The 18320-nt window shown below is 52.7% G+C and overlaps 1 protein-coding gene across 8 annotated transcripts in view; it reads left to right on the top strand.

Annotated features, from left to right (window-relative positions):
• The first annotated feature begins 8959 nt into the window (after window positions 1–8959).
• Window positions 8960–18320, top strand: part of MAJIN (membrane anchored junction protein) — a 193651-nt gene continuing 184290 nt past the window's right edge. For 4 of the 8 annotated variants that reach the window (XR_005595011.1, XM_039527192.1, XM_039527188.1 and 1 more), the window contains exons 1-2: window positions 11578–11704; window positions 13328–13423. The gene's annotated coding sequence lies outside the window, so the exon portion shown is untranslated. Of the gene's footprint in view, window positions 9021–11577; window positions 11705–11891; window positions 11945–13327; window positions 13424–16602; window positions 16685–18320 lie in introns of those variants that run through there. The other 4 variants (XM_039527193.1, XM_039527191.1, XM_039527189.1 and 1 more) reach the window with 3 other exon arrangements.

The raw sequence follows: 18320 nt of genomic DNA, 5'->3' as shown, positions 1-18320 counted from the left end.
TCTCCAAATCTCTGCAAAACTGAGTGTGGCACTTTGAGAGCCTCTGAGGTTGCCATGTGTTGCCTGCTTGATCTCCCGCACTGACCCTGAGTGCGTGGGGTGACACAGGGGAGCAGCTCAAACATGCAAAGGCTGGCCAGGGGCCGGACATTAGCCTTGCAGGGCAGGGGTGAGTGTGGCAGTGACATCACAAGGGCCTTTTGCAGCACCTCAGCTGATTGGTCAAAGGAGGTTGGGAGGCGGTGATCTCACAGAGAGTCCATGACAACGGCCAGGAAGGACAGGCTGCAGGGCTGGGACGATGTCAGAGACCCCCGTGGCTTTGCTGCAGAGAGTCTCCTTCTTTAGGTCTCTCCCTGAGGACTGAGAGAGAATTCTGGGTCATGTCTGTGAGCACGAGGAGGAGACTCGTTGGAGTTTTCCCCGTTCCCACTGCTAATTTAGTGAGAAGACAGACATCCCTGTGGAGAAGGTAAGAGCCCCAGAGAGGTTTGGTACCTAGCCAGCCTGACCCACCTGGTGCTGGCCAAATTCAAGGCACGGAAAACACTAGGTTAAGGTGGGAGATTTTTTTTTACCACCTAGGCCTTTGTTCATTAGAGTCAGGGGGACATTGGGGCTCATCATTTTTGGTTTCTCTTTTTCCTACTTCCCTCCCTCCACTGGCAAGGAGGGGGCTGCTCTTTAGCCCTCGTGGAGGGAGGCCATCCCAAAGAGATGGGACAGGAAGACTGCTCTGAGAGCGATCCTCACTGGTGACTTGAGCCATCCCTGGGCCATCTGGGGAACCCTCAGCCTCTGCCAGAGTCTCAATGCTGATTGACGGAGCAGGGGATCTAGTGAAGGGAGGAGACTCAGGACTTTGTTATTCTCTTTTAAGGCCCAGCAAATAAGCCAGAACCAATCATCTGCTTGGTGAATTGTTCTCCTGCCTTCTCGACATTGACTGTCTCTGAGCCGTTCCTGGTTCTGGTGCTTCTACAACACTTGCTGAATAATCACTCTGAATGGCGGTTGGTCTGTAGCTCATTCGAGGTCACTTTGTTCTGATCATTCAGTGTGTGAAACTCCAGACTGATGGTTAATTTGAAAGTCAGGACACCTGAGATGTAAGACAAGGCCCTTTGCCTTTCTCAACCTTCGTTTCTCCCTCTGTCGGTTGGGGATAACAAGCCTCTCACACCTGCCTCCTGGTGGGGAGGCTGCAGCTGTGGGGACCCATATGAGAAGGTCACTAGTAGCAATGCAGCATAGGAGGTGTCCTATCGGGTTGAGTCATTGCAGATTATGATGTAGTTCAGCAGACCCCTGTTTTCCCAATATTGCATTATGCAGCTTTCCATGTTAACCGAACCACCAGTGCACGCAGGTGCAGCAGTTGGCGATTTCTCCTGTGGCCTCGAGATGGCACTGCAGGCTAGCACTTTCCCATTCCCCTGGGTATCAGAATGTTTGATTAGGTGACCTGGCCCCAAACGGCCCCAGTTAGATGCCATCAGTGGGGTCTGCTGTGTAAAGGCTGAAAGAGTCAATTTTATTGGTATTTTATTATCTTTAAATCATTAAGGGGAGCATCTTATCTCGTTTCTAAATCAAAGTGTCTCCTCTTTGTGTGCGAAGAGAGAGTTTAACGGGATGCCACAAACGGGAGATGCTTTTGATTTGGAAAACAGAATATTTTTCAAAGAATTATCATCCCAATTGTTTCATGATTCCACAAACCAAACTTGTTTAATGTTCATGTGATTTTCTAACAGAAAACTGTGTCTATGAAAATTCCCCCGCCCCGCCCAATTGCTGGGCTCTGTCCCTCCTTCTGGGGGGCTTGTTGTCTGCTGATGTCAGTGAGAGTGAGAGCTGTTGGCTTTTCTCTCTAGCTCTGCCATTGCTTTGCCATGTGACCTGGGGTAGGTCATTTCCTCTCTCTGTACCTCAGCATCCCAATCTGTGCAATGGGAAGAGAGACAGGTCTGTAATGCCTGGCAGGAGTGAGACTGGGAGAGAGAACGGGCATTAAAGCACTTTGGGGAGGAGAAAGGGTTGTTTCATGCTGTTGAGCACCAAGGCTCTAGCCCGGGTAGCGGGGCCACCAGAATGGCCGCGTAGGCCGGGGGCAGTGGGACCGTGGGTATCCGGGGTTCCCGCCAGGAGAGCGGTGCTGCGGGGTTGCGGGGTTCCGGCCGGGGAAGTGTGACCAAGGGGTTGTGCAGCTCCAGCCAGGGGGAATCAGCCCCTGCACCCCTCTTCCTGGGACTCCCAGTGACTCTCAGCCAGGCAGTAAAACAAAAGGTTTATTGGACAACAGGAACGCAGTCTACAGCAGAGCTTGTAGGCACAACCAGGACCCCTCTATCAAGTCTTTCTGGGGGTTCAGGAAGCTTAGTTCCCAGCTTGGAATTCCCTGAATTCCTCCCCCCAGCCCAAAACCGAAATTGAACTAACTCCTTCCAGCAGGCTCTCTTCTTTTGTCCAGCTTCCCGGGCAAAGGTGTCGAACCCCCACCTCCTCCCTGCCTGGCTCAGGTTACAGGCTCAGGTCCTGTCCTTCACCTAAAGTCATCCCCGGCTTTCCCATCCCCCACACAGACAGTCCCTACTGTATCACAGCTCTCCCCCCTTCGAGACTGAACTGCCCAGTGACCTGGGAAGTTTGCCCCCGCTCCCTCTCCGGGCCAACGCGTCTGCTATCAGGTTGGCACTTCCCGTCACATGGACTACGGCCATGTCATAATCCTGCAGGAGCAGGCTCCACCTCAGGAGCTTGGCATTGGCTCCTTTCATCTGGTGCATCCAGGTTAGGGGAGAGTGGTCGGTGTACACGGTGAAGTGTCGCCCAAAGAGATATGGCTCTAATTTCTTAAGGGCCCACACCATGGCCAGGCATTCCTTCTCGATGGCCGTGTAGTTCTGCTCCCGAGGTAGCAACTTCTTCCTCAGGTACACGATGGGGTGTCTCTCCCTCTTTTTATCCTCCTGCATTAACACCGCCCCCAGTAAAGGGCTTGTCAAAGTCTGGGTTTGCCAGAACTGGGCCATTAACCAGAGCCTCCTTCAGCGCCCAGAGAACCTCCTGGCACTCCTCTGTCCAGACCACCATGTCTGGCTTCCCCTTCTTGCACAGATCAGTGATGGGGCCGGCTATGGCGTTAAAGTGGGGCACGAACCTTCAATAGTACCCCGCCATCCCAATAAACGCTTAGACTTTCTTTTTGGTTTGGGGAGCGGGCCAGTCTCTGATCACCTCCACTTTGGCTGGTTCTCGCTTTAGGCAGCCGCTCCCCACCCAATGGCCCAATAAGATACTTCAGCCAGCCCCACCTTGCACTTTACCCAGCCTCTCGGAGTTGGTCCAGCACTTGTTTAACCTGGGACACGTGGTCACCCCAGGCGTGGCTAAAGACACATATGTCGTCAGTATACGCCACGGCAAACTCTCCATCCCCCTCAGTAGCTGACCCACCAGGCGCTGGAAGGTGGCCGGCGCACCCTTGAGGCCGAAAGGCAGGGTCAGCATCTCATACAGCCCCAGGGGGTGATAAAGGCCGATTTTAGCCTTCAGCTGCATCCAGTGGCACTTGCCAGTAGCCCTTGGTAAGATCCATGGTGGTGAGGTATCGAGCGCCTCCCAGTTGTTCCCCACAGCCCTCTTCCACCCCCAGCACCTGCCTTCCAGATTTGAACACCTCAAAATTCAGGAGTGCTCAAGCTCCGTTTGGGCAGCTTTTACTTCATTTCTCCCAAATCAAATATACTGATCCACTGTAACTTGCTGTAGAAAAAGTAGGATAAAATTGAGCAAGAAATGCTTATTAGCACTGGAATTGCTACTTTCAACAGCCATTGCCTTTTTGTTTGTTTGAAAGGAAGACAGTGAGATTGCATTGGCAAATTCCCCATAGAAAGAAAGAGTGGAACAAAAGAATAATAAAGGCTCCTCAACTTTTCCTCATTTATGGAGGACAGTCTTATAATATGCATCCAGATATCCTCCAATCACACAAGCTGAAAATTGTTCCACTTTACTGCAGCTCTGTAACCATATGGGAACCAATCCTGTCTGTGTTTTGTGCACATCCAAAATTCCGGCTGAACGACCCACCCTGGGAGCGAGTTACCAGTGACCCAGGGCTGGGGCGGAAGGAGGTGTGGGGGGGCACTGGTGTGGGGAGCCCAGGGCTAGGGCAGCAGCAGGGTGGAGGAGGGCACTGGTGGGGAGGAAAGGGGGAAGCCCCGCGCTGGGGTGACAGGGGTGTGTGTGGGTGGTGGGAGAGCCCAGGACTGGGGCAGCAGGAGGGTACGGGGGGAGCCCAGGGCTGGGAAGGGGGACAGCAAAAAACCTAGAGCTGGCCCTGCCCACAACCCCCAGCTGTGTCCTTGTGTGTGTCTGTCTCCATCATCCCTGGCTGTGTCTGTCTGTCCCACAACCCCCTGGCTGTGTCTGTGTGTGTGTCTGTCCCACAGCCCCCCTCCCCCCCCACCGGTGTCTGGGTGTCTGGCTGCCCCCAGAGCGCCCCGGCTGTGTCTGTCTGACAGTGACAGACCCTGCTGCTGCTCTGCCCAGCGCTGAGAGCCGCTGCCTGTGGCTCCCTCCCCCTCCCTGCTGTGGAGGCGTGGCCAGGCAGCTCCGGCACCACCCCCGGCAGCTCCCATTGGCTGGGGTTCCCGGCCAATGGGCTGTGAGCCAAGTCAGCCCCGGAGAGGCTCCGGGGCTGGGGAGAGCTGCTGCTGAGGTAAGAGCGCCCACATTGCTGGCGCGGGGACCCCCGGAGCACAGGGCTGGGGCCCAAACATTGGTGGAGCTGGGCCCACCCTCGGGATTATTGATGGGGCCTGGGCTCCACGGGCCCATAGAACTCGCCGCGTATGTGTCCCTGACCTCTCTTTCCAGGTCTTGAGCAGTTTTCGTGGTGACTCGGAAAGGGGAGCATCTTATAGGAGGATGTGACCCGGTCTCCACCCGGTGGACAGTCAAATTAGTGCGTCCAGGCTGGTTGGAAAACAGCTGTCCGTACAGATGCAGCACCCCGCTGATCTCAGCGTGCTGGGCCAAGGTCAGCTGATTAGAGAGGGGAATTGCTTCCAGGGGGAACCAGCTTTTGTCCCAGGGAATAGATCCACTAAAGGGTCATCTCCCTGCTCCTCCCAATGTCCACACACGGCCAACACCACAGTTCCCCTGTCATAATATGCCTTCATCATATTCACATGGTACACCCGGCGGTGGTGCGCCCGGTTCGACAGCTCCACCACATAGTTTACCTCATTTAGTTGCTTGACAACCTTGAAGGGCCCTTCCCAGGCAGCCTGGCATTTGTTGTTGCTCACGGGGATGAGGACCATCATCTGATCCCTGGTGGCGAAGGCGCGGGCCTTCGCCGTGCGATCATACCAGACCTTCTGCTGCCTCTGGGCTCGGGCCAGATTCTCCCTGGCCAGGCCCATGAGCTCGGCAAGTCTTTCCCGGAAGGTCAGGACATACTCCACCGCCTTCCCCTCCCATTCGTCTCTCATCAGGTCTAGGGGCCCCCTTACCCGCCTGCCATACAACAGTTCAAAATGCAAAAACCCGGTACATTCCTGTATGCGAACAGCAGGTGAGGTAAGTACTTGTCCCAGTCCTGCGGGTGCTGGTTCATAAATGTTTTTAGCATCATCTTTAGCGTCCCGTTGAACCTTGCCACCAGCCCGTTGGACTCGGGGTGATACGCTGAGGCCCAGTTGTGCCGGACCCCCCGCATTTCTCCCACAAGCACCGGAGCAGGGCCGACATGAAGTTGGACTCCTGGTCCGTTAAGACTTCCTTGGGGAACCCCACTCTGCTGAAAATGGTCAGCAGCGCATCTGCCACAGTGTCTGCTTTGATAGAGGACAAGGCCACCGCCTTGGCGAAATCTACCACCACCAGAATGTATTTCTTCCCCGACCAGGTCGTCTTGCTGAGAGGTCCCACTATGTCCATGGCCACCTTCTGGAAAGGTTCTTCTATGATGGGTCAAGGCCCTTTGTCCCGGGCCTTCCCCACCCTCTGGCAGGGGGTCACAGGATTGGCAATACTGTCGGACATGGGTAAAGACCCCAGGCCAGTAAAAGTTCTGTAGCAGCCTCTGCCGTGTGCGCCGAATTCCCTGGTGCCCTGCGAGAGGGATGTCATGGGCCAGGTACAGTAGCTTGTGGCAAAACTTCTGAGGAACCACCAGCTGCCTCCTGATCCCCCATGCCTCTACTTCCCCTGGGGGAGCCCATTCTCGGTACAGGAACACCTTCTCCCACAGGAACCTCTCCTTGAAACCTCTCCTCATGGACTGTACCACACTGAGGTCAGCCATTTCCCTTGGTCTCCGCAAGGAGGGATCTTTCTGCAACTTGGCCTGGAACTCGTCGGCTGGGGAAGGGTTGGGTCAGAAGCCACAGCCTCCCCTGAGCCTTGCCTTTGGGTGTTCCCGCCCCATCAGGGTAGGGTTCTGTGCCTCTGGGGTGACATCCTCCCCAAGGTCAGGACGTAGTGTCCCTCGCCAGCTCTGGGTCACGACTAAGGCGTTCCGGGGGTTGCTGGCCAGTCCTCTAGATCCCCACCCCATCAACACCTCGGTGGGCAAATGGTGGTGCACCCCCACCTCTTTTGGGCCCTCCTTGTCCCCCCATTTCAGATGCACCATCGCCACGGGCATCTTGAATGGGGTCCCGCCCACCCCCATCAGGGTCAGGAAGGTGTTGGGCATCACCTGATCTGGGGCCACCACCTCGGGCCGGGCCAGCGTCACCTCAGCGCCCGTGTCCCAGTATCCATAGACTTTCCTCCCATCCACCTCCAGGGGAACAAGACACTCGCTCCACAGGGACAGCCCACCCTGTAAACCGAGAACCTTGATTCCGGGGCATATAACCCCCCGAGAGGAGCCGACCTGGGGACCGCCTCTCTCCTGAGCAGTTGATAAGCTGCCAGCCCCAGGGAAGCCTGCCTCTTGTCCGTCTGGGCCTCTACCAAGTTAACCCGGTGTGGGGGTCAGTCGGCTCTGTCTGTCCTTGAGCCTGGGGCACTGGGATCGTATGCGGCCTCTCTGGCCACAGTGATAGCAGCTCATGTCCCTTTGTCAACTTACCCATTTCATGTTTCATATTCAGAGTCACTCTGAACTGAACTAGGTGGGATTGACTGTGGTGGAGGGAAATATGTCTCGGTGTGCCTCCAATTTGCTTTTTCCTTTTATTCCAGGAAATTCTCTCTAACCACACAAGAGCTGGTTATTATTTCCTTGGACTGACATACTCAAAGCCTGAGGGCAGATGAAAGTGGATCAGCAATGAAGAACTGAACAGTGATGTGTAGCTTCATTCTTTTCTAACTCTGTAAATATTTCTGTTGGACATCTGGGACTTACTAGCCCCAAGGCCAGTAATAGGAACAGAAAATTGTCAGGGATTTCTCTGAATGGGTAACGGTATTCACTAGTGGAATCAGTGCTGGTGTCATATGAGGGACTAGGACTCCCACTAAGAGGAAAGGAACTTGGGAGGGAAATGAGAAGAGGGTAATTTGTATTCATACAGATGTGGGAAGAAAGGTGTTTGTGTGAAGGGGATATTAGTGGGGATATAACTAACTTGGATGTGTTGGCTGGAACAGCCCAGAGGAGGTGCCAGGAGAATATAGCCAACAGAAGTGGAAGGGAAGAAGACTATTTGACCCTAATAACTTTCAGATATGTTTGTGGGAAGGGAGGTTGAGGAGTGTGGGTTGGGAGAGTCTCACTGGGAAGCCGCCTCTAGTTTCACTCCACAGAAAAGGGATCAGTAGCAGAGTCACTGTCCCCTCTGAGTATCTGTCCCCTTTTTCTAGGCTCACGGGTATATAGTTGGGACATAGCTGGAGCTAAAGCCGAATTGAAAGATGGAAAGAAAAGCCAGTGACTGATTACATGGGAGAGAATCAAAAGACACCATGAGGAATGAACAAACTTACCTCCTACTACACTATTTGAACAGAGAGCATGGTATCATAGAGATACTTGTAAACACCCATCTGTGATAAAAATTTTTGGTATTAGTGACAAGTTTTGGGATAAGAATTTTGTTACTTATGTTAAACCTTATAATAATGCTACTTTTCAATTAATACCTATAAACAGGTTTAAAGCTTATCATAGCAAAGAAACCATAAAAAAACTGGTTTGCTGTGTGTGAATGGGGAAACTGAGGCACACCACCTATTAGCCTTAATGGCTGGATGCCAAAAGAACCATAATACAAACTGCCTTCAAGATAGTCAGTGGCTAACCCTCTTGCAGTAAACTAAGGGGGGATATGTGACGTCTGTACCTCGGGGGAACACCCAGAACCCACATGTTCATCCTTGTAATATGATTGTGTGATATCTAATGCAAAGGTTGTCATGTCGGGTGTCTTTGGAAGACTCATGATGCACTGAGCATTGTTGTTATAATGATGTTATAGTAATTGTTGTTACAGTAATGTTATAGGTTATAATTTCATGTATATAGTTATGAGGCTCAGAATGTATCCTCATGACTTAAAGCAAGGCCAGACAAAAAACTCTTCAAAACTATCAGAGGGGTAGCCGTGTTACTCTGGATCTGTAAAAGCAGCAGAGTCCTGTGGCACCTTATAGACTAACAGACGTTTTGGAGCATGAGCTTTCGTGGGTGAATACCCACTTCGTGGGATGCAAAAGTATGGGGCAGTTTACACCTCATCAGGGCAAGTATAGAACAAACCCAGCTCAGCCTCACAGGAACAAAGGACGCTGGCCTAGGCAGCAACAAAAGGATTTGTTGGACTCTCAGAGTGAGTCACCTCCCTTCCTTTTGTCAGTTTGGGACTGACTCTGGCGGGGAGGAGAGACGGTGGGCAAAGCCAAGAGGGAAGAAAGAACATGATAAAAGGGAGAGATGTTTGCCATGCTCTTCCTCTCTCTTCCACCTCTATCTACAGACATCACCACCAAGTGACTGAAGCACTGATCAAAGGGGAGAGCCTGGCTGAAGGACAACCAGCCAGCTTGTGGTGAGAAGCATCTAAGTTTGTAGTTAATAAAGCTGTTTGTTTATTCTACCTGAAGCAGTGCATTTGGTTTGAAGCATGTCAGAGACTCTCCTTGGGATAACAAGCCTGGTGCATATCAATTTCTTTGTTAAATCAACAAACTCATATAAGCTTGCAGCATCCAGCGGGCTTAACTGGACACTACAAGATGGAGGTTCCTAGGGTTGTGTCTGGGACCGGAGATATTGTCTAGTGTAATTTGGTTGCACAATCCAAGGAGCAGCTTACATGTCAGAGGGTTTGTGTGAACAGTCGAAGTGGGGGTTCTAACAGCAGAGCAGGGTAAGCCTGGCTCCCAGAGTCAAGGACTGGAGGGACCTAGCAGATCACCAGTCCAGATAACACCAGAGGGAAATGTCACACACACATTGAGGAATGGAGAGGAGCCAATCATGAGGAGATTCCGAGACGATGACCCCAGCACACACACGATTTGAACCTGCAAGGCTGGCAGCATAACCCCCTTTATCTACACCTGCTGGGTGTAGTTCTACCTGGCAGGGGGAAGGGAGATCAACACACACACACAAAGGGAGAGAAGCGACCCATGAGGATATTCTGAGATGATGGCTATCCCAGCACACACGTGATATGAACTCGTGAGGCCAGCTGTCTGACCCCTGTGCTGCGACACCTTGACCTACGCCTGCAAGGTCTAATTCTACCTTGCAGAAGGGGGAGGAAGGAAGGTCTATAAACACACACACTGAGGAAGGGAGAGGAGCCACCCGTGAGGAGATTCTGAGACTATGGCTAACCCAGCACACAAAACCATTTGAACCTATGAGGCTGGCAGCCTGAAGCCACTGCTGTAACCCCTTAACCTACACCGGCAGGGATAGTTCTACCTAGCGGAGGTGGAGGGGGGAGGAGTACTAGTACATGCACAGACACAGACACACACGAAGGGAGAGGAAAGCCACCCGTGAGGAGATTCAGAGACAATGGCTATCCCAGCACAGACTATTAGAATCCGAGAGGATGTGCTGCAACCCATTGACCTATGACTGCAGGGCCTAGTTCTACCTGGCAGAGAGGAGAGGGAGGATGAGAGGGAGGTCAACAAACACACAGACACAAACAAACACACTGTGAGGAAGGTTGAGGAGCCACCTGTGAGGAGATTCTGAGATGATGGCTACCCTAGCACACAGATGATTTGAACTTTCAATGTCGGCAACCTGAGCGCACTGCTGTGACATCCATTGACGTATGCCTGCAGGGCCTAGTTCTACCTGGCAGAGAGGGGAGTGAGGGAGGTCAACAAATACACACACACACACACACACACACACACACACACACGAAGGGAGAGGAGCCACCCATGAGTAGATTCTGAGATGATGGCTACCCCAGCCATCGAGGCTGCGACTACTTGACTTATGCCGGCAGAGCCAAGTTCTACCTGTCTGAGGGGGACAGGAGGCAGGGAGGGAAGTCAACACACACAAACACACACTTTGGAAGGGAGTGGAGCCACTCGTGAGGAGATTCTGAAACGATGGCTACCTTGGCACATGCGATTTGAAGCAGTGAGGCTGGGAGCCTGACCCCACTTTTGTGACATCTTGACCTATGACTGCAGGGCGTAGTTCTACCTGGCAGAGAGGGGAGGGCGGGAGGGAGGTTCACACACACACACGAGCCACCGGCAAGGAGATTCTGAGATGATAACTAATTGGGCACACACACGATTTGAACCCATGAGGCCAGCAGTCTGACCTCACTGCTGTGACCCCTTGACCTATACTTACATGGCCTAGTTTTACTGGGCAGAGAAGGGAGGGAGGGAGGAAGGTCAGTGAACACACACACACATACACAAACACACACAGACACACCCATGGAAGAAGGGAGATGAGACACCCGTGAGGAGATTCTGAGATGATGGCTACCCCAGCACATAGACGATTTGAACCCACAAGGTCAGCATCCTGATCACACTGCTTCGACCCATTTAATTGCGCCTGCAGGGCCTAGTTCTACCTGGCAGAGGAGGGAGGGAGAGAAGGAGGGAGGTCAACAAACACACACACAGACACAGCCATTGAAGAAGGGAGACAAGACGCCTGCAAGGAGATTCTAAGACGATGGCTACCCATGCACACACACAATTTGAAGGCACAAGGCTGGTAGCCTGATCCCACTGCTGGCACCCCTTGACCTATGCCTGAAGGTCCTAGTTCTACCTGGCAGAGGGGGGGAGCTAGAGCAGGAGGCAGTGGCGACCCCGTCCTCTGCTGTCCAGGCAGGGCCACGCTACCGGTTCCTGCCTGGAGGGGGGGGGGGGGGTTGGCCGCTGCCCACGGGAGAGCGGCGCGAACAAGCTGAGGAGCGGCCCCTCGTCTGCAGCCGGGGAAGGGCCGCGCTACCAGCTCGCGCCGCTCTTCCGCAGTAAGCGGCCACCCCCCCCAGGCGGAGCTGGTAGCGCGGCCCTGCCCCGGCTGCAGAGGAGGGGCCGCTTCTCGGAGTGCACCGGCGGGGACAAGCGGAGGAGACGCGGCCCCTCCTCTGCAGGCCGGGTAGGGCTGCGCTACCGGCTCCCGCCTGAGGGGTCGGGGGTGGCCGCGGCGCGAACAAGCTGAGGAGCGGCCCGTCCTCTGCAGCCGAGGAAGGGTCGCGCTACCAGTTCCCGCCTTTCCGCGGTAAGCAACCCAGGCGGAGCTGGTAGCGCGGCCCTGTCCCAACTGTAGAGGACGGGCCGCTCCTCAGCTTGTTAACTTCGGGCTGCACTCCCGCGGTCAGCAGCCACCCCACTCCCACCCCCCAGGCGGGAGCTGGTACCGTGGCCCTGCCCCGGCTGCAGAGCAGAGGCCGCTTCTTGGCGTGCACCGGCGGGGACAAGCCAGGGAGGGGCCACGCTACCAGCTCCCGCCGCTCTTCCGGTAAGCAGCCACCCCTGCCCCTCATTTTGCCGCCCCCTACATTTTGCTGCCCTAGGCACCTGCTTGTTTAGCTGGTGCCTGGAGCGGCCCCTGGCGTAGTCAGGTGAGGGGGGAGCAAAAAAAAAAAGACGCTTTTACTGACAGGGCAGTGCTACGGGTCTTTGGCGGCACCTCAGCGGTGGGACCTTCACTCACTCCGCAGGTCTTTGGCGGCATTTTGGCAATGAAGCTTCAGTGCTGCCAAAGACACCTGAAGCGAGTGAAGGTCCCACCAGCAAAGTGCTGCCGAAGATCCAGAGTGCCTCCCCATCAGTAAAAGCGCCGCAGTGGGTGGCGCCTTTTTTTTCCCGCTCCCAGGTGAGTAAAATTAAAAAGGTGCCACTTGTGCTGGGAGGGGTCGCTCCTCCACTAGCTACGCTACTGGCAGGAGGTCAACTAACACACATACTCACACACTGAGGAAGGGAGAGGAGCGATCTGTGAGGAGATTCTGAGATGATGGCTAACCAAGTACACATATGATTTGAACCTGTGAAGTCGGCAGCATGACCCGACAGATGTGTTTCCTTGACCTACACCTGCAGGGCCTAGTTCTACCTGGCATAGAAGGGAGGGAGGTCAACGAACACACGCACGCACACACTAAGGCAGGGAGGGGAGCCACCCGTAAGGAGATTCTGAGATGGTGGCTACCATGGGATACACAGAATTTGAAAACGTGAGGCCAGAAGACTGACCCCACTGCTGCCACCCCTCGATGTATACCTGCAGGGCTTAGGTCTACCTGGCAGAGAGGGAAGGAAGGGAAGAAAGAGGGTAAAGAAGCACACGCGCACACATACACTCAGGAAGGGAGCGGAGCCACCTGTGAGTAGATTCTGAGACAATGGTTACTCCGGCACACACAATTTGAACCCATCCTGCATCCTGACCCCACTGCTGCTAACCCTTGACCCATGCCTGCAGGGCCTAGTTCCATCTGGCAGAGGGGGAGGGAGGGAGGCAGGGAAAGAGGAGGTCAACAAACACATACACACACAAAATGAGGAAAGGAGATGATCCCCCGGAAGAGGCTGAGACAATGGCTACCCCGGTACACACACGATTTGAACCTGTGATGCCGTTAGTCTGACACGCTGCTTTGACGCCTTGACCGATGTCTGCAGGGTCTAGTCTACCTGGCAGGGGGAGGAGGTGAACAAACACTTTAAAAGTAACACAAGAAATAGTTAGGGTACAAACAAAACAAGGGTTTTATTTATAAAATACTTGGTGGTTAACACCCAAATAGGCATGGAGCCCAGACCCAGAACTTAACACATGTGGGTTACAAAAGGTATTAAGCAAATAGTTTACTTCACCAATCTTTTGCATAAACTATAGGGAGCCAAAACCGGAACCAGGGAAACACACAGGAACACACAAGACCAGTGAAACAGGAACCACAGTGAGGACCACCGTGAAGACGACAGGGACAAAGTAGGTGTCAGGAACAGGTATTGTATAAATAATTAAACAGGCATTGGAGCAGAGGCATTGGAACATATATCTCAGGTGAGTTCCCTAACCACTAGGGTGCAGTCACTCTCCCGCTCCCTGGACCAGTGTATATTTAATTAGTTATAAAAAAGTGGAACAGCTTCAGCAGAAGAGATTGAAAAAGACCTGCCCCAGAATACTCCACTGCCCAGTGGTTATGGCACTCTTCTGAGAGGTGGGAAAGAAGTTCACATCCTTTTTCCACTTAGGAAGAGAGGGGAATTGATCCTGGAAGACTGCCCTAACAACCGGGCTAAAAGTTGAAAGGGACAGAATGGGGGACAAGGGCACCTGCTCTTCTTGCATTTTTTGTGAGAATTGGCTTAGGCACCTAACTCTGAGAGTTCACAGCTGAGAAAAGACAGGCACTTCCATCTGGCTCACACTTACGCATCTAACTCCCTCTGAAGGGTGTGGGTTAGGACCCACCCCTCACTTTGGCATATCCTATTAGCTATCTTAGGTGGGTTCCTCCCTTAGTATTCTGGCTTTTGTGGATCCCATTCGTATGCAACTGACTCCTCACACCCTACATGTATTGTATGAGGAGCCTGGGGCGCCTAACCCTGAACAGTGGATTCCACTGCATGGCAAGATGGCTAAAAGTTAGGCATTACAATGCTGAGCCCAGATCCTCAGAAGGTACTTAGGCACCTAACCCCCATTGATCTGGATCTTAGACTTCTCCCTTCATTTGGAAGTCTGAACCATAAACCCTCTCCAGGAGTTAGATGCCTAAGACAGGCAGGGCCAGATTTACACCATGGATGCCCCTAAGCACAGCATCTTCAGTTCCCCTGCCTACAGCTGAGCTTTGTGTTTTCCAGAAAAAATGACACGAAAAGAAATATAAATGATAATTTAAATATTTATACAATTAAATAACAAAAAATACATGTAATTAAAACAATCCCATAGGTAGCAGGTAGGGTCCCCTGCCATCTGCAGCTTGGAGTTGCAGGGTATCCCCACCACCGGGCCGGGAGCTGCAGGGTGCCCATGCCGCCTGGAGCCCCGCCCCATGTGAGTTCCTTGATAACTAGGGGCTAGATTTACAAAAAGACTTACATCTGTATCCTCTTTAACCATGTACATCCAACATTTAGGTGCCACTGACATTCTCAAAACCCCTTCTCAGCTGCCACCTAAACCTGTTGGCTCCTAAAGTTGCAGTGCAGTCTAGGTATCTGCTGGTAGGCATGCACAATGCCAGATAAGTAGTGATGTTGCCTCACAGCTAAGAAGTTGCTTGGCGTGCCAGCCAAAGCCCCAGTGGGATTCTGAAACTAGGCATTCCTTTGTCTATCTCACCTGCAGGGCTGATATGATTTGGGTTCTGCACATAAAACAGCCAAGGGACAGCATATCAGGAAAAAAATTAATGGGTGCTTAGCACCAGCTCCTCCCCCTCCTTCCTTCCCTCCCAGCACTTCCTGCCCGCCATGATCAGCTGTTCTGCAGCATGCAGGTGGCACTGGGGAAAGAGGAGGAGCGGGGATGGGGCATAATCAGAGGAGGAGGTGGAACTTGGAGGAAAGAAGTGGGGCAGAGCATGGGTAGAGTGGGGTCAGGGTTTAGGGTGGAATGGGGGCAGGAAGAGGCAGGACAGGGCCTGTGGCAGAGCAGGGGGTTGAGCAACCCCAAAGCAAGGAGGAAACTGGTGCCTGTGGTCTGTACCTGGCCAAGGTTATCACGCAGTGTTAGGGAGAAGATTTAGTTTGGGATAAGATGAGACAAGTTTGGAGTGAGCTGTTGTATCTCCTTCCTAGGTGAATGCTGTAGAGGAGCCTATGAACTTCTCCCCCACATGGAGCACCTTTCCTCCTTAGCCCTCAGCAGTGCTGCACAGGCCATTTATACCAACTAGCAGCTTCTGCAGGATCTCCTGAAAGGGAGCATAAATAGAAGTTAATTTTGGTAGCAAACCTCTAACAAGCTCTTCTATGCATGTGCAAATTTTTGCATGGGGGGAGGGATAGCTCAGTGGTTTGCGCATTGGCCTGATAAACCCAGGGTTGTGAGTTCAATCCTTGAGGGGGCCACTTAGGGATCTGGGGCAAAAATTGGTCCTGCTAGTGAAGGCAGGGGGCTGGACTCAATGACCTTTCAAGGTTCCTTCTAGTTCTAGGAGATTGGGTATATCTCCAATTATTACCTTTACCTTTGTGTCTTGTAACATAGCCAAATGGATTTTCATGGAGAAAGCAGAAGGAACCATGTTGAGTTTAAGACTCTCACTGATTTTGAAGTTTCTAACCCAACTCTGGAGCACTTTACAAATTGGTTAACATTAGCAAAACTACATACTTCCCTAACCTCATTCTCCAAAGTAACTGAAACATTCATGCTGATACTCTCCAAAAGAGCCCCGCCTGACCCAAAGACCAAACAGAAAGCTTCAGCTCAAGTCTTGGAAGTCTGGCAAAAGCATAAGCAGTTGAAAGATAGTGGTTAGAAAAGCAAAGGTTTGATAGCCTTTGTGAGGAGTCACCACCCCCAGTGGGGTCAGGCTAACATATAGATACCTCTCTTATTAAGTCCAGCCCCCTGCCTTCACTAGCAAGACCAAGTACTGATTTTGCCCCAGATCCCTAAGTGGCCCCCTCAAGGACTGAGCTCACAACTTTGGGTTTTGCAAGCCAATGCTCAAACCACTGAGCTATCCCTCCTCCCACCTCACAGACTTCTAGCCCTCCCACAAAGCCAGGGGTCGCCCTGTGCAGATATAAGGGTGGCATTTACATTCTGGGTGGTGAAAAGACAACACAATATTGTTTAACTGCCACGTGAGTCCCCGGAAAGACGGGAGACCGTGGGGCAGGAAAGCTGGGAACGGCACCAAGTAGCTCCAGTAAAGTTGTCATGAGCATTTATTTGGTGAAAAGTGGTAAAAGTCACATGACATCAGTCAAAAGAAAAACAACAGGGTAAGTAAAGAAGAAACCACCAGGCGGAGGGGCTCCCGGGGGAAGGAGTCCCAGCCAGGCCGCCGCCCGGCGCGGGATACTTCCCACGACAGCGGATCAGGCCACGGGGAGCGGTTGTTTCCGTTTGCGCGGGTGCTGGCTGGGTCGGGGCTCGCGCACACAGAGCTGGCAGCGGCAGAGCGGAGGCGGGAAGCTGACGTCGCGGCGCCTTCCCGCGCGTGAGGACTGTGAGCGCGAGAACTTTCCTCTCCATTTCAGCTGTGAAGCAAGGCCGGTGCGTGGGCGGCAGGTATCACAGGCAGCGGGAGGCTGAGCCACCCCCAACGAGCAGGTGTCGCCCCACCCACACTCCGCCACTAGTCCCCCTCTTGCGTCTGTGGCTCTTCCTCTGTGCCCTGGCCCTGCACGCCGGGGCCGCCACGCTCACTCAGCCCTCCGAGTTTGGGGGCTGGGGCCGTGCCTCCGGGGCTGAGGGGGGAGGGCTGGGACCGCGCTGCCCACCCTTCCGGGACTCTGGGGCACTAGCCTAGGAAGGGGCCGGCGGCTGTTGTGTGTGGTGCCAGGGGCGGCTCTAGCCATTTCGCTGCCCCAAGCGCGTGCTTGGGGCCGCATGCCGCGGGGGGCGCTCTGCTGGTTGCCGGTACTGCGGCTCCGGTGGACCTCCCGCAGGTGACCGGCAGAGCGCCCCCCGCAGCATGCGGCCCCAAGCACGCGCTTGGCGTGCTGGGGCCTGGAGCCGCCCCTGTGTGGCGCCCATGGCTAGTTGGTCTGATTTGACTGGCGCCACTGCAGTTGTAGTGTAGGAAACTGCTCCCTGTAGGAATGTGCAACCTGTAGCAGTTACTAATATGTAATGGTGTGTAAAAAACTGCTATTGTAAAAAAAATGATGTAACAAATTCCTACAGATAGCAGTTTGTCCCCTACACTCATGGCAAGACAAAATTGTCTAGACCATTCCTGACATGTGTCTGTCCACCCTGTTCTTAAAAATCTCCAATGATGGAGATTCCCTTCCCTGGGCAATTTATTCCAGTGCTTAACCACCCTGACAGGAAGCTTTTCCTAATGTCCAACCTAAACCTCCCTTTTTGCAATTTAAGCTCATTGCTTCTTGTTCTCTCCTCAGAGGTTAAGAAGAACAATTCTTTTCCTTCCTCCTTGTAACAACCTTTTATGTACTTGAAAATGGTTATCATGTTTCAGTCTTCCCTCACAGGTCACGTTTTTTAGATCTTTAATCATTTTTGTTGCTCTTCTCTGGACTTTCTCCAATTTGTCCACATCTTTCCTGAAATGTGGCGCCAGAACTGAACACAATACTCCACTTGAGGCCTAGTCAGCACGGAGTAGAGCGGAAGAATTACTTCTCGTGTCTTGCTTACGATACTCCTGTTAATATATCCCAGAATGATGTTCCCTTTTTTTGAAGCAATGTTACACTGTTGACTTATATTTAGCTTGTGATCCACTATGACCTCCAGATCCCTTTCTGCAGTACTCCTTCCTAGGCAGTCATTTCCCATTTTGTATATGTGCAACTGATTGTTCCTTCCTAAGTGGAGTACTTTACATTTGTCCTTATTGAATTTCATCCTGTTTACTTCAGACCGTTTCTCCAGTTTGTCCAGATCATTTTGAATAATAATCCTGTACTCCAAAGCATTTGCAACCCCTCCCAGCTTGGTATCATCTGCAAACTTTATGAGTGTGCTCTCAATGCTGTTGTCTAAATCATTGATAATGAATTGGTATTGAATAGAAACTTATCCAAAACTGATCCCTGCAGGACCCCACTCATTATGCCCTTCCAGCATGACTGTGAACCACTGATAACTACTCTCTGGGAATGGTTTTCCAACCAGCTTTTCATTCACTTTATTGTAGCTCCAGCTAAGTTGCATTTCCCTA

Source organism: Mauremys reevesii, linkage group 2, assembly GCF_016161935.1.
Source record: "Mauremys reevesii isolate NIE-2019 linkage group 2, ASM1616193v1, whole genome shotgun sequence".
NCBI classification, from domain to species: Eukaryota; Metazoa; Chordata; order Testudines; family Geoemydidae; genus Mauremys; species Mauremys reevesii.
Note: the sequence above shows the minus strand (reverse complement) of the source record. Positions and strands in the feature narration are given on the sequence as shown.